General features: G+C 39.4%; 1 long non-coding RNA gene across 4 annotated transcripts in view; it reads left to right on the top strand.

The window, feature by feature from the left end:
- Positions 1 to 6,085: 6,085 nt before the first annotated feature.
- The window catches only part of LOC145721608 (uncharacterized), a 52,521-nt gene continuing 44,126 nt past the window's right edge, over positions 6,086 to 14,480 (top strand). Inside the window, exons 1-2 of one of the 4 annotated variants that reach the window (XR_014145405.1) lie at positions 6,086 to 6,824; positions 8,347 to 8,394. This is a non-coding gene — a long non-coding RNA (uncharacterized LOC145721608). The remainder of the gene's footprint in view (positions 6,825 to 8,346; positions 8,395 to 14,480) is intronic. The other 3 variants (XR_014145408.1, XR_014145403.1, XR_014145409.1) reach the window with 3 other exon arrangements.

The following is a 14,480-nucleotide window of genomic DNA, read 5'->3' as shown; positions in this document are numbered from 1 at the left end:
GGGCTCGATCCCAGGACCCTGGGATCATGATCTGAGCCGAAGGCAGACATTTAACGACTGAGCCACCCAGGCGCCCCTATTTATATATTTTTAAAGAGAGAGAGCGTGAGAGAGGGTGAGCAGCGGGGGGGGGGGGGTAAAAAGGGAGAGGGATGGAGAGAGAATCTCAAGCAGACTCGCAGCTGAGCGTGGAGCTTGATGTGAGTCTTCATCCCAAGACCCCGAGGTCATGACCCAAGCCAAAGCCAAGAGTTGGCTGCTTACTGACTGAGCCACCCAGGTGCCCCCATCCCCCTAATTTCTTGATGACCTCCTTTTTTAACACGTTTCAGATTGTTTTCTGTTTGATAAGTTTTCTTTTCTTTCCCTGATTTGGTATGCAGCATTAGTTACAATGGTATTGATTCATGATCTAGGAGAGTGTATTTCATTGACTGTCTTGTTTAGTTAGTGGTCAAAAGGGCAGGGAAGCTCTGTGTTGGCTTTTTACTTAAGAGCAGTATCAGTTTTTGGGAACACAATTAAATTAAGCTCAGTTTTGTAGAAATAGTGAACAAGATTTTCATGGAAGATGATGAAGTTGAAATTGTTTCAGTCAGTTATTGCCATTATATCGTAAATGGAAAAACCAAATACTTCTCTCCAAGGACCAAACTAGTAAAGGTAGGATTGGCCACTTCTGTACAAGCCTGCACTTTGTCAGTGACAAACCTTTACTTTTTCAGATACTTTGTTGTTAAGATTAGGGTTCTTGGTGACATAAGAAATTAAATGCCACTATTAGAAAATGGCTTTGGGGCGCCTGGGTGGCTCAGCTGGTTAAGCTTCTGGCTTCAGCTCAGGTCATGATCCCAGGGTCCTGGGATCGAGCCCCACATCGGGCTCCCTGCTCGGCGGGAAGCCTGCTTCTCCCTCTCCCGCTCCCCCTGCTTGTGTTCCCTCTCGCTCTGTGTCTCTTCTCTGTCAAATAAATAAAATATTAAAAAAAAAAAAAAGAAAGAAAATGGCTTTGACTTGTATACTCTTCAATATTTGAATGCCTGTTCTATGTCTAACACTGGAAATTGAATACTTTTATTATATAACTAGGGAATATATTGAGGACTTCTATAAGGGGGCCGTATATGGATCATAGAGCTGGCAAGTAACACAGATCCGGGTTGGAACTCTGACTTGTCACATAGCCTATTTACTGTGTGTCGGTAGGCCATTTACTTAGCCTCCCTGAGCTGCTATTTTCCTTATCTTAAAAAACAGGGTTAATGCTACCCCACTCACAGTTCTAAGGATGAAGTGACACATTACTTACAAAGTGTGTAGCCTAGCATCTGATCTGTGAAGGGTCCAGTAAACGTTGGTTCCAGTCCATGCCACACGAAGTGCCATATTTGGCACAGTTGTAAAGTTTTATAGTTGTGGGAGGGAATCAGTTCAGAAGATGAAGAAATTGAAATTCAAAGAATTTCAGTGACTTGTTGAAGGTTTCCCAGCTGCTGTGGACAGTAAAACACCACTGTAGAATGAAGAGTTAGATACTTCTCTGCGTACTTCCAGGAGCACCTTCATCTTCTACTTTTAATGAAATATTTTAAAAATGGCAGAAGTGGTGCAAAACTAGAGACGAGATGTGTATTACTTGGGTAATATTGTGAACTCTGATCACTGTAGGGTTTTTCTTTTATTTTTAAAAGATTTTATTAAATAATCTTTACACCCAACATGCAGCTCAAACTGACACCCCCAAGATCAAGAGTTGTGTGCTGCACTGACCCAGCCAGCCAGGTGCCCCATTGCGGGTTTCTTAAAATAAGAAAAGGTCAGAGTTCTAAAATGTGCTGTTGGTTATTATGGTAGACAAAATCATGTTCCCCTAAAGATGTCCTAGACCCTAAAACCTGTGAATATGTTACCTAGCATGGCAAAAAGGACTTTGCAGATCAGATAAAGTTAGGGATCTTGAGATGGGAAGATTTTCCTGGATTATCTAGGTGAGCCCAGTATAATTATAAACGTCCTTATAAGAGGAATGCCGGAGTGTCGGGGAGAGAGGTTTTAAGATGCTGTGCTCTGTCTTGAAAAGGGAGAAAGGGACCACAAACCACAGAATGCAGATAGAGGGAATAGATGCTCCTTCAGAGCCTCCAGAAAGAACACCACCTGGCTGACTAGTTGGATTTCAGCTTAGTAGGACCTATTTTGGAATTCTGACCTCCACAATTGTGAGAGTAAATTTGTGTTATTTTAAGCCTCTGAATGTGTGGTAATTTGTCAGAACAGCAATAGGAAACTAATACAGTTAGCATTAAATGCCAGTCTCCTCCACTGTCAGGTTTTATGTTGGTTGCAATCTGTGCATCTGTCCGTGGGGCCTTTGTCATCTCCTGTGAAGTCATGGCTCATTTCTGTTACGGAAAGGAACAAAAGTGAAAAAGCCATTTAAGGCTTAAGCCTTGTGTAAAATGGTATGAACAACCTTCAGAAACAAAGCCTAAAAGATGATGTAATTATTTTTGTTGAGAAGACTATTAACTTTTGTCCAGAGTCTAGATAATCAAGGACAGTAGTTTTATCAGACAAGAGAAGACTAATAGCTACAAAAATTAAAAAATTTTTTTTCTAATGTCTATTGGCTATTTATGTAAGTGGAGAGAGTCTTAAAAGTGAGACAGGTATGATGAACTTATGTCCCCTTATCCACGGATAAAATTTAAACCCTAAGGATGGTAAATTAGGAGTTAGAAATGCTGTTAGGATTATTTTATCACCAGCTGTGATTCCATTTGTAACCAGGAGATGGCAGAATTGACACACAGATGAACTGTTCAGTTATAGGGGTTTTGATTCTAAATGATGGTATTACAGAAAGATATACCCTATATATTAATTTGGAAACCTGCTTCCCAGAATTTTGAGAACTACACAAAGAATGTAAAATAAAATGCAAGTAAGTAAATTGCGCATTTCAAAAATTTTCAGAGCGTCATGAGGTTTCTCTCCCTCATATTAATTTGCCACATTGGAGTTTACTCTGCCAAGTCAAAAGCAGCCTTTGCTTTATGATTAAATTTTGGCTGTATTCACCTTATTTAGGTTTCTCCGCTGAACTTACTATAGATTTGCCTGTCTAAACTTGAAGAATTAGCTGATACTAAACTTTGAAAATTTAAGTTTATTATTATTATTTAAGTTTATTATAGTATATAAATACGGTCTTTGATGAGAAATAATTCTGGAGATGATAATCAAAAGATATGGGTTTCACCCTTCCTTCCTAAGCCAAGTAGTGCTCTGACCTTTAATAACTACTGTCTCAGATCTGTATGTATTTAAACATGCTGACAACTGGCTTCTAATATCAGAGGCATATTTACAGGCTGTTGATTAGGTTTCCCAGAGAAAAATAAAAATCAGGTAAGTTATTGTGAGCTGTGCTGGCGTAGTTGGGGAAAGGATGTAATGTTAATGGAAGGCACTATCGGTGATGCCCAGTAACCTTGAAGAGCATTTCAGGAGTGAGAGGACAGGGGCACCTGGGTGGCTCAGTCAGGTAAGCATCTGCCTTCAGCTCAGGTCGTGATCCCAGGGTCCTGGGATCGAGCCCCACGTTGGGCTCCCTGCTTAGTGGGGAGCCTGATTCTTCCATCTCCTTCTGCCCTTCCCCTGCTGTGTGTGTTCTCTCTCTCTCTCTCAAATGAATAAAATCTTTAAAAAAAAAAAGTGATACTGTGACTAGCTGGCAGTGAGGTATGGAGTTGTGGAAGGTGGCTATGGCAATGAAAGGTCCAGAGATTTAGCAGCATCTCTCTCCCTCTTTCTCCTTTGCCATCATTCCTTTTTTTTTTTTTTTTTAAAGATTTATTTATTTGACAGAGAGAGACACAGCGAGAGAGGGAACACAAGCAGGGGGAGTGGGAGAGGGAGAAGCAGGCTTCCTGCTGAGCAGGGAGCCCGATGCGGGGCTCAATCCCAGGACCCTGGGATCATGACCTGAGCCGAAGGCAGACGCTTAACGATTCAGCCACCCAGGCGCCCCGTGCCGTCATTCCTTTTACCAAATGGGAGGCCGAAGTTCACTGTAGTTTTTCCCCTTTTCACACACTTAGTCTTATGACCTATAGTTCTGCATCTTGGCGTTTAATAAATACCAAAAGACATTCAGCTCTCCATTGCAAAAATAAATTTAAAAACTTGCCAGGTAAGTGTTTATTTATGTCAAAGAAAAAATCTTGATAGCAGCTTCATTATGATCAAATTTTTTTAAAAGATTGTATTTATTTATTTGACAGAGAGGGACACAGTGAGAGAGGGAACACAAGCAGGGGGAGTGGGAGAGGGAGAAGCAGTCTTCCCACTGAGCAGGGAGCCCGATGTGGGGCTCCATCCCAGGACCCTGGGATCATGCCCTGACCCGAAGGCAGATGCTAAACGACTGAGCCACCCAGGCACCCTATTATAATCAGTTTTTAATCTAAAGTTTATCATGTTTTTGGTATGTTTAATTCTAATGAAGCCAGTATTGTGTTTTAATGTTGATAAAAGAGAGGAACATGTATTTTCTTTATGTAAAACCTTAGTCATTTTGTCTTTTGATAGACCTTTGACATACAAAACACTCTTGGGTTTAATGAAAATGCCACCATTCCTGTGTCATGGATTCGTACTGAACCCTAGATTTATGAGGAAAGAATGCTCTAAAGAATGGATTTACCAAGAGACCCACAGATGACATTATTTCCTTTCCTGGAATCACAGTCCTGTAACGTGTTTTTGTTCTTGTGCGGTGAAATACCCTGTTGTGGCTCAAATTCAAATCCAAGAAAGATCAGAGTTAATAGAAAACCGAATCGAAGGCGACAGAGTTACTGGAGGAGGTAGACAGTGGCCTCTCTCTGCTGCCGAAATGGCCATGCCGCGCAAGTCAGGAGGCCGTGCTAGCTGCTTTGTACCTCTTCAGTTAGCGAGATTGCTTTTCATCCCAGAACCTTTGCAAAGTTCTTGTTTTGCTTCTGTATTTTTAAGAAATAAAAACGTAATGTAAGAACATGAAGGGTTATGAAGCATGAAGTTCCATAAATATTTATGCCAAGCCACACGAGTAGACAATTCCTATTTTCTTGACATATTGGGGTCGTACTTCACTCTTCACCTCTTGAATTGAAAAATACAAGGAGTTAGTGAAACTTTTCTTTCTTTTCTCTTTCCTTTTTTATTTATTTTCATTTCTTTAATGAGTTTTAGATGCTGGGAGCTCTCCTTTTAGGTTCATGGAAGTTTCAATGAACTTTGTTTTATGTCCGGTTTATAAGTATGGATTTAAAAGTTTACACACTTATCAAGAGTAACATGATTTATACCCAGTTTTAGGCCTTGGTGGTAAGGTGTTTAATCTGTTTTTTTGTGTGTGTGATTATGTCTAAATTAAAAACAAGTATTTGTCAAGGCTAATAAGTGGGATTGCTTTGAAAAGCATATTTTATTATTTTTAAAGATTTTATTTATTAGAGAGAAGGAGAGGGAGAACACAAGTTGGGGGAGGGTCAGAGGGAGAGGGAGAAGCGGACTCCCCACTGAGCAAAGAGCCCCATGTGGGGCTCCATCCCAGGACCCTGAGTTCATGACCTGAGCTGAAGGCAGATGCTCAACCTACTGAGCTACCCTGAAAAGCATATTTTAAGTTAGCCCTTTCATTTTGTATTCTCCCTCAATTAAAATCTTTGGTCCATAGCAGATATATTTACCCTTTGATATTATGTTAAAGAAACTTACCAAGTAGGTAATACCTATTGGTTTTAGAGAATTTAGAAGTGCTGGTAGGCAGAAAAAATAAAATCCCACTTTGTTTTTTCAAGTCTATGTAACTATTTATATAGGTAATCTAATGTTAAGTACAAAGATAAAAATATTTTAAAAATTCTGGAGGGGCATCTGAGTGGCTCAGTTGGTTAAGCAGCCGACTCTTGATTTTAGCTCGAGTCATGGTCTCAGGGTTGTGGGATCGAGCCCTGCATTGGGCTCTGCATTCAGCACAGTCTGCTTGGGATTCTATCTCCCTCTGCCCCTCCCCTTTCTCTCTCTTAAATAAGTAGGTAAATCTTTTTTAAAAAATTTCTGGAATATTGGTTGTTGACCACTCAGGTGTGAATATGGACCAGTCAGGACCTAAGTCAACTTGAATGCTGGAGCAGGGCCCAAGAGTACCTGGAGTTTCTCCTCAGTTGTTTCATGGCGGTGGTCTGGGGTGCTGGAGTTGGGAGCCTCTTGAGGCTGGGGTTGGTGGTGAAGTAGAAAATGAGTTATAACCAGCTGATGAGCAGTCTTGCCTCTATTGATGTGTGCATTATTGACAGTAAAGCAAAAGCCCCTTTGGTTCATTCTTTCAACCTATTTTCATGTGATCACTAGGTGATGCAGTTCTAGGTGTTGGGGATTCAGAATAAGTAAATGTGTTTCTTGCCATCTGAGGGGCTTACAGAGAGATGGGCTTAGCACAACATGCAAAAGGATCAGTACAGGACAAGGGAGGGTAGGTTCTGGGCTGACAAAATAATGCATGTCCATTAAGGGTCTAAAGTTTTTAAGCTGAAAAAATACCTTTTGACATCTTGCACTGAGCCTGTACATTATCCCTTTTTAACTATAGTTTTTTGCTTATGAAAAGAATTTCAATTTTCGTAGCAGTTACTTCTTTTTTTAGGATGTAATTAAATTATGTATTTTAGGTTGCCTGCCTGATTCGAGTTCCTTCTGAAGTGGTTAAGCAGAGGGCACAGGTATCTGCTTCTTCGAGAACATTTCAAATTTTCTCTAACATCTTATATACAGAGGTGAGATGTGTTTTTAAACTTTTTTTCTTTATTGAGAAAGATTTTATAGTAGTTTTTATGAACATTGTGATTCTTATCCCAGGAGTCTTAGAAGAGACCATAAAGCTAAATTTAATGCCCAATCACAGTACCTTTTTAATACTAAGATTATCTTTGCCTTTTCTTTGTTTTCGAATTTTAATTTTAATTTTTCCCCCCAAATTTCTAAACAGTACATACCAAGTATCACTACTGTGTACATGTCCTACATTGTAATTGTCCTGTAGTAGTTTCAGAATCAGACATGGAATAAATCGTAAAAATGTGAATTAAGATATCATATTAAAATGTTACTACAGAACTTGAGGGCCCATGGAAGAGAAGTATAGTAATGGACATAGTGACTAGCATCATAATGTTTATATTAAAATTCCTTTTTCACTTGTTAATGTTACGTTAGGGGTCAGAAGTCAGTCTTGCTGGCCCTATTACTAGGGACCATTGAGCTGCTTTTCTTTGTATTTTTTACAGAAGCCTTTTTTTTTTTTTTTAAAGATTTTATTTATTTATTTGAGACACAGAGAGAGAGCCTGAGTGGGGGTTGCGGGGAGGCAGAGGGAGAGGGAGAAGCAGGCTCCCCGCTGAGCCAGGAACCTGATGTGGGGCTTGATCCCAGGACCCTGGAATCATGACCTGAGCTGAAGGCAGACGCTTAACCATCTGAGCCACCCAGGCACCCCAGAAGCCTTTTTTTTTTTTTTAACAGTAATCAGTCACGTGGAAATTTTCATTGAGTCTAGGTTTTAGAAACGTTATTCTTGGGGCACCTGGGTGGCTCAGTCGGTTAAGCGGCTGCCTTCGGCTCAGGTCATGATCCCAGGGTCCTGATCGAGCCCTGCATCGGGCTCCCTGCTCGGTGGAGAGCCTGCTTCTCCCTCTCCCTCTGTCTGCCACTCTGCCTACTTGTGCTATCTCTGTTAAATAAATAAAAATCTTTAAAAAAAAGAAAAAAGTTATTCTTCTTAATGGTCCCTTTGTCACTTAGGTGAGGAGTTACTGAGTATTTAATCATAGGATCATGAGATCAATCCAGTAGAGGGACCCTGTTGTGAGTCATGTGGACAGTTAAGTAAGTCAAGGCTTGTCCAGAGGTATTTATCACTGTGGAGAGACTAATTGCTGATGTCTTCTGATTGAAACTATGAAATACAATTCTGTTTTTATATGAAAGGATGATTGGCATTTTGTGTGCTTTTGCTTTTGGAAATATTTTTAAAGTATCTCAAGTATGATTTTTCAGGAGCAGAAATGTTGAAAACAACTGAAATAGTCTGATTATTTTAGAGATGTTCCCATGTTAAAGGGAGCTGACCTGAGCCTTTTATACTTGAGTTTATAACCTTTAACCTCCTACGGAACTGTGGTCATTGTGACTGTTTTAAAACTCCGACTTCAGAAAAGGTAGATCTGCCTTTTTCAGAATGTCATTCAGAACTCTCTGCTATTCTAACTTTCTGAGCTCTTGGCCTTTTGTTTGTTTCAGGGCATCCAAGGATTGTATCGAGGCTACAAAAGCACAGTTTTAAGAGAGGTAACTCACTTAATTTCCAGTATTGAAGTGCAAAAGAATGATACGAATAAAGTTATTCAGAGAACCTGCTTTAAAAAATTAAAAAGAGAATTTGTGATCACTTTTTGAAACACTGTTTAGTCTTATCCTGGTTCTTAGATCTAACGAATGGGTAGAATGGGTTTGCTGAAAGAGCAGTCTCCCTGGTCAGAATGGCACCCATCCTGTGGCGTGGTTGTTGCTAGGGTGGCTGAATGTCTGCTTTGGCCGAAATAGTAAGAAACAACTACTAAGGGTAAGATACCAAGTTAATTACCAGAATACACAGAATTAATGAAAACTTAGTAATGAAAGAAGCACTTGAAGAAACAAGTGTCTCAGAAGTCTGTGTCGTACAGTCAACTCTTGTCTTCCCGATAACAAGGTACAATGAGCTGGGGCATTCAGTTGGGACTGGGGTGCTGGCCCTGCAGGTAGCCCACGCAGGGTGCCCCCAGCAGCCACTTCATGTCTTGTGACCTCTAACTCTGAAAGTTGGGGATTCAATACATTTCTTTTGCTGTTGAAAAAGCAAAGTGATGTCAGTATCTTCCTGTCGGAAGTATGTTTTACTTTTTCCCCTCACATAGAGGACAATATTTTGAAGTTCAGAAGTTGATTTATGCAAGATTTATGACAGTCTTTGTCTGGTTCGGGATATAGTTTTCTTTTTTTTTTTTTAAGAGTTTAACTCCTAGGATTTTTTTTTTCAGCTTTATTGAGATATAATCGACAACTAAACTTGTAAGGTATTTAAAATGTACAGTGTGATGATGATTTGATATATACACATATGTATGTATACATATGTATATGTTGTGAAAAGGATTGGCACATAATTTCCTATTAAAGAAAATACAAAGGGGAATCTGCATACCTTTGCTCTGTATTCTTTTTTCTACTTGGAGTTCCCTGGGTGCTAAAATATTTGCATTTATAAAAATGTTTTTAATTTAAATAAATACTGCTGTGATTAGCAGAACATTGAAATGTTTTTAATTTAAATAAATACTGCTATGATTAGCAGAACATTGAAATTGTTTGAAATCCCTAGTTTTATTCCCAGGTAGTTTTTGTGTGTTTTGTTTTTTACTATATGCTACAATCTTTTTTATGAAACACCAGCACTGTTACATGTTATTTAAAGCTTTGATTTCCACAAGGTAACAGCCTTTAGTGTAGTGTGGTATAGTTGATGTAGATCTTTGAAAAACTTCCTTTGAAGGAAAACTGAATGTTTCAAAATTAGTTTATTTGTGTGACGGTGACTTCTGTCTTTCAAAAATATCACCCACACTATATCTTCATTCTGTACTTATTTTCTGATTCACTAAACATGTGTGATTTACTCACATTTCACCGGGGTACAGCAAACCAGGGGGCACTGAACCTTTTTTGTTTTTCTGAGAGATCCTGAATAAATGAATATATTTACATGCCAGGCATTACTGGTTTTGCATACAAACAGATAAAACACATGGTTACAACTGCATTCTATTCTTTTAAAAATTTGTTTTGACATATGTCACACTAGTAATTAATTTCTAGGCTGCAGTTTTTGCAAGTAGTGTGACCCTACTGAGATGACTTTGTTTACTGAAAATGGCAGTGCTTTGTTGGAAATTTAATTGGGGTCTTCTGCATTATGCGTATTCATAAAAGATCCTTCAGAACTGATTTTAGTTGAAATATTGCTTTTGTACAGATTCTCTGATAGAACGAGAGAAGAATTATCACTGAATGAAACATAGCTTCTTTTCAAAATGAGAAAAATAAGAAGCGATATATCTGCTTTAAACAAAATTTTTACATTATAAATAGTTTCAATTCTTACGTTATTCTGACACCAATATCAAATCTTTTTGCCAAGAGCTTCTTTGATTGTTTCAATAAGAAAATACATTGAAGCCTTAGTGAGAATCACCAGGAAACTTATATGGTTATTCTGTGTACAATTTTTTCTTTAAAACAGGTTTTATCTCCCTAGCGGTAGCCCATTAGAATGAGATTGAAGTTTGAATCCGTGCATTATAAGATAGATTATGTGTATTCTTTAGATTTTGTGAATGCCGTCACATGTTTTTTACTGCATTTGATGTTTGTGGAGATAGTGTGCTTATCCCTTATGTTCGCTTCAATTATTGTAGTTACTGTGAATTTTGGATGGAGTGTAAGCAAGGTCAACAGATTATACTCTATACCTCAGCCATTCAGTATTCGTTTGTCTCATGATCTTGGATAAATTAAATGCAGCCAAACCCTGAGCTGGAGTGGTGTTATTGTAGTAAGATGGAAATAGGGAGCAAAACCGCAGCTGCTTCCCTAGCTAGACTGATTTCAGAGCATTCATTGTCCTGGAAGTTCTCTGGAGAGCAGCCTCATGATCTTGTATGTGAATTAGAAGGACTTCTAAAGAGGAAGAAAGCCGAGAAAGGCAAGATGTTTCAAAAGAAGTAGGAATAAGTTAAGCTCGGCAAATATGCTTTATCCACAGATTCTACTTAGCATTCATTTTAAGAGCACCTACTGTGTGTTGGGCACCATGCAGAACGTTTCTGCCCTCAAGGATTTACATTCTTGTGGGAAAACAACTAGGAGTAGACACTTCACAGTGTCATAGTGATATGTAGGAACAAAATGTGGCTGAGATGGTGGAGGAAGCAGTGCTTGAATGGTACTCAGTATCTGTTGCATTAATATAAATGAAATGTTGACTTAACTCTGAAGGAGTGGCAGTTAGAAATAATCAAGGAGACAGGCAGATGTAACATCATGAGCGAAGGCACAGGGTGTAAAAGCATCTGTGTACCTTGCTTAGCTCAGCAGCTTTGGAGTTTTCATCCCCTCAGAAGAGGCAAGAGTGATTTCTCTCTACGTCAGGCCAAGTGAGGATGCTGCAGGGAGGCACTCAACCAGGTGAGGTGTTTGCCCAGAGGAGAGGTCGAGCCTCTCCCTGTAGCTGGATGCCTGCCAGGGGACTGGAGTCCAGCACGTGGGAGAAGGCCTTGGAAGAGCCTGGCATGTGTCCCCCGGAATTTGGAGGCTGAATTACTGGTGTTTGACTCTTGTCTGTGTAAATCTGATGGTAAGAAGGTGGTTGGAGCTGCCTCAGTGGCAGGATGTTGCCATCGTGATCATGAATGACTCCCGGCTTCTCTTTGGTAGATGAGAGCAGCCACTACAGAGAGATGAGATGGGTGAGGATGATCTCCCCCCTCTCCCCACAGCTTTGCTCCCAGGCTTCAATGAAAGCAGGTCTCCCCTCAAACTCTGTGACACGTGCAGTCAGAATCAAGCAGGCCAAACACGTCACTCAGCCTGTTCTGTAAGTTCATCGAAGCCCTGGGTCTGTCCCTGTAGGGCCCCCCCAAATCACCACTGATTGAAAAGTTCACTCGCAGGTAGACAGGGCAGCTTTTCCAGTGTGGTTACCCTTCTTGTCTATCTTATCCCCCTGATGCGCTGGCTGGAAATGAGCACCTCTAGGAATCAAGCCTTGGGAGTGCCCTTCAGCGTCTACTCCAGCTCTGTTGTCTGCCCCTCAGTGTCTTTGCCCCTCAGACTCTTGATACTATATAAATCTCATGTGTGTCTTACCAGAGACACCCTGTCTTAGGTGTTCTGCCATGTGTTTGTTTCTGTAGCCAAAATATCTTGGAGGCGATTTTTTTTTTATCACTTCATAAAGATCACCCTCTCATTTTTATGATTGCAGAGTACTCCATTGTGTACACGAGCCATTGGTTATTTAGCCAGTTCCTTGTTGGTGGGCATTGCACACATGCTGCAGTGTGTGTTATCGTTCTTACGTCATTTTGTACACGGTGAGGATGTTTGCAGGTTAAATACCCAAAGTGAGATTGCTTGGCTAATGTGTATGGCATTCATAATTTTGATGTTATGGCCGCATTGCCCTGCATGGAAATACTGGTCGACACTTGTGCTAACGATGTAGGAGCTCTTCACCTCTGCCTTACCAACGGTACCAGCAATCTGAGAGGTGAAAACTAACCTCACTCTAGTTTTAAATCTGAGCCTGGGCATATGGATATATATCCAAGAACTGTTTTATTTCCTTAACTGTGAACTGATTGTTTGAATTATGTTAGAGTCCTCGTGAGAATGAGATGGAGCGATCCCTGTGAAGGGCTTTCTACAGAGCCTGTCACATGGGATGCGTTTTGTATGCTTAGTAACCGGAAGGGCTTTTGACAGGGAATAACACCTAAGTGTGAAATGCACCTCTGCCCTGGACCAGCTGTCTGCTCTTGGCAAGTTGCTTAACCTCTCTGAGCCCAAGTTTGCCCATCTGCGCTAGAAACTGTGCATAGACTGTTCTCACTGAAATCTCCCAGCAGTCTTACGAAAGAATATTAGAGCAATATGATTTGCCAGAGGACTCAGATGAAGAAACCTGACTCTAGGTTATGAGGTCCTTGAACAGCCATACAACCTTGATCAGTCTGTATTTAAACATCCGAATGCCATTTCATGATGATGAGTAACAACTGTGTTTCAGTTAGAGGCCAGCTATTGGTATTACTTGTAAAGCTTCTCAGCTACAATTGGAGAGCGTTTTATCCAAATGTCTTGTAGAGGGGAATTTTGTGTTCAGTTAACAAATTGCAACCTGCAGCTGATTTTATATTCACTGGCTACTTCTGTAGGAAAAACAACATAATGGTTATAATAATGTAGAGTTGCCCTAATTGGTGTTTCAGTTGGTTAAAATTACTAATGTAAATATGTTGGAAAAGTTCTTTGATTATTCTCTTTTGGGTCACATTGATAATTTACTGGAATTTATTTCCCAAGTAAGATTATCCATTTAGAGGAAGGCTTTCTTACTGAGATTGCAACACTTGAATGTTTTCCATGGAAAGATGTTTTGAAGCAACTGTAGCTAGAACTTCTGTTACTTATTTAAGGTCCTTCAGCCTGTGTCTGCTTTCATTATAGTAAAAAGAGAAAAACGGTGCTATCTGATAAGAAGGGATGTTTTTCTCCTGGTGTCACTGCTGTGTATCTATCTCTGCGTATGTTTATGTGAAATTGTTTTCTTTGATTTCCTTCTTTCTCTTGTGGTTTGTCCTTACCTTTCAGTTCTGTTGGGCCTTGTGTAGTCAGACGCCATATGAATTTGCCTTGGAAAGGGCTGTTGGATTTTTGCCTCTCTGTAGCATGCACAGGCTGTAGCATAATGCCTTCCAAAAAATTAGCACTCAGTAAATATTTGTTGGTTTTTCCATTCCTTTAAGTCTGATTAATTTTTACTCAGATGCTGCTGGACATCTTGACCACTTTAGAATGCTAAGGCTGTTCTAGAGGGACTGGGAATTAGGCAGAGTGGTGGCTCAGCCTTTCGATACACTCCATTATAAGACCTTTGCTTTAGATAGTTGACAAAATGCCAAAGAGTATATAGTTTTCTAAGATTTCATTCTTCTTAAACCTTGAAAAAAATCATTTTTATAAGACTGGTTTCATCAGAAAAATATTAATTGCTGTAATAATTTACTTATTTTCCACATCTGAGTAATTCCACTGAAAAGGAAAAAGGTGATTATAAATCTTTCCAAACTTTGAATGTGAAACTGTTTTTCGCTTAAAATCGAATGCAAACATATTGAACCCTGTTTTAATCCTACATAATTCATTTTATTAACTATGACCAAACAGAACATCTGTTAAAATTCCATAATGTTAGCTTCATGGGAAAAGAAAAAAAATGTTTGCTTTTGGAATTTTTCCATTGTTTTATTGTCCAGGCTTTCAGTAAATGTGTAATGGGACATTCTTATTAATGGGAATATTAAACAAATGAAAATGAAAATACCCCCTTTAATCACAGAGGTTTATAAAAATGAGTTCCTTAATTGCATTTACATTATTATAACTTTATACTGTAGAGATGTCCTATGAAGAATGAGTGATGATTCATTCTTTGAGAACCTTAAATTATTACTCCTCAAATAAGGATTTTAGCCTGCAGTTTTTCATCATATCTTAAATAAACAAACATTTTCAGAAAGAACAATTTAGTAGAATTATCTTAATATAGAAAAATT

Source organism: Leptonychotes weddellii, chromosome 1 (genome assembly GCF_054177405.1).
Source record: "Leptonychotes weddellii isolate Sample4059 chromosome 1, ASM5417740v2, whole genome shotgun sequence".
NCBI classification, from domain to species: Eukaryota; Metazoa; Chordata; class Mammalia; order Carnivora; family Phocidae; genus Leptonychotes; species Leptonychotes weddellii.
The sequence above is the reverse complement of the archived record's forward strand: the minus strand, read 5'-3'. Positions and strand labels throughout refer to the sequence as shown.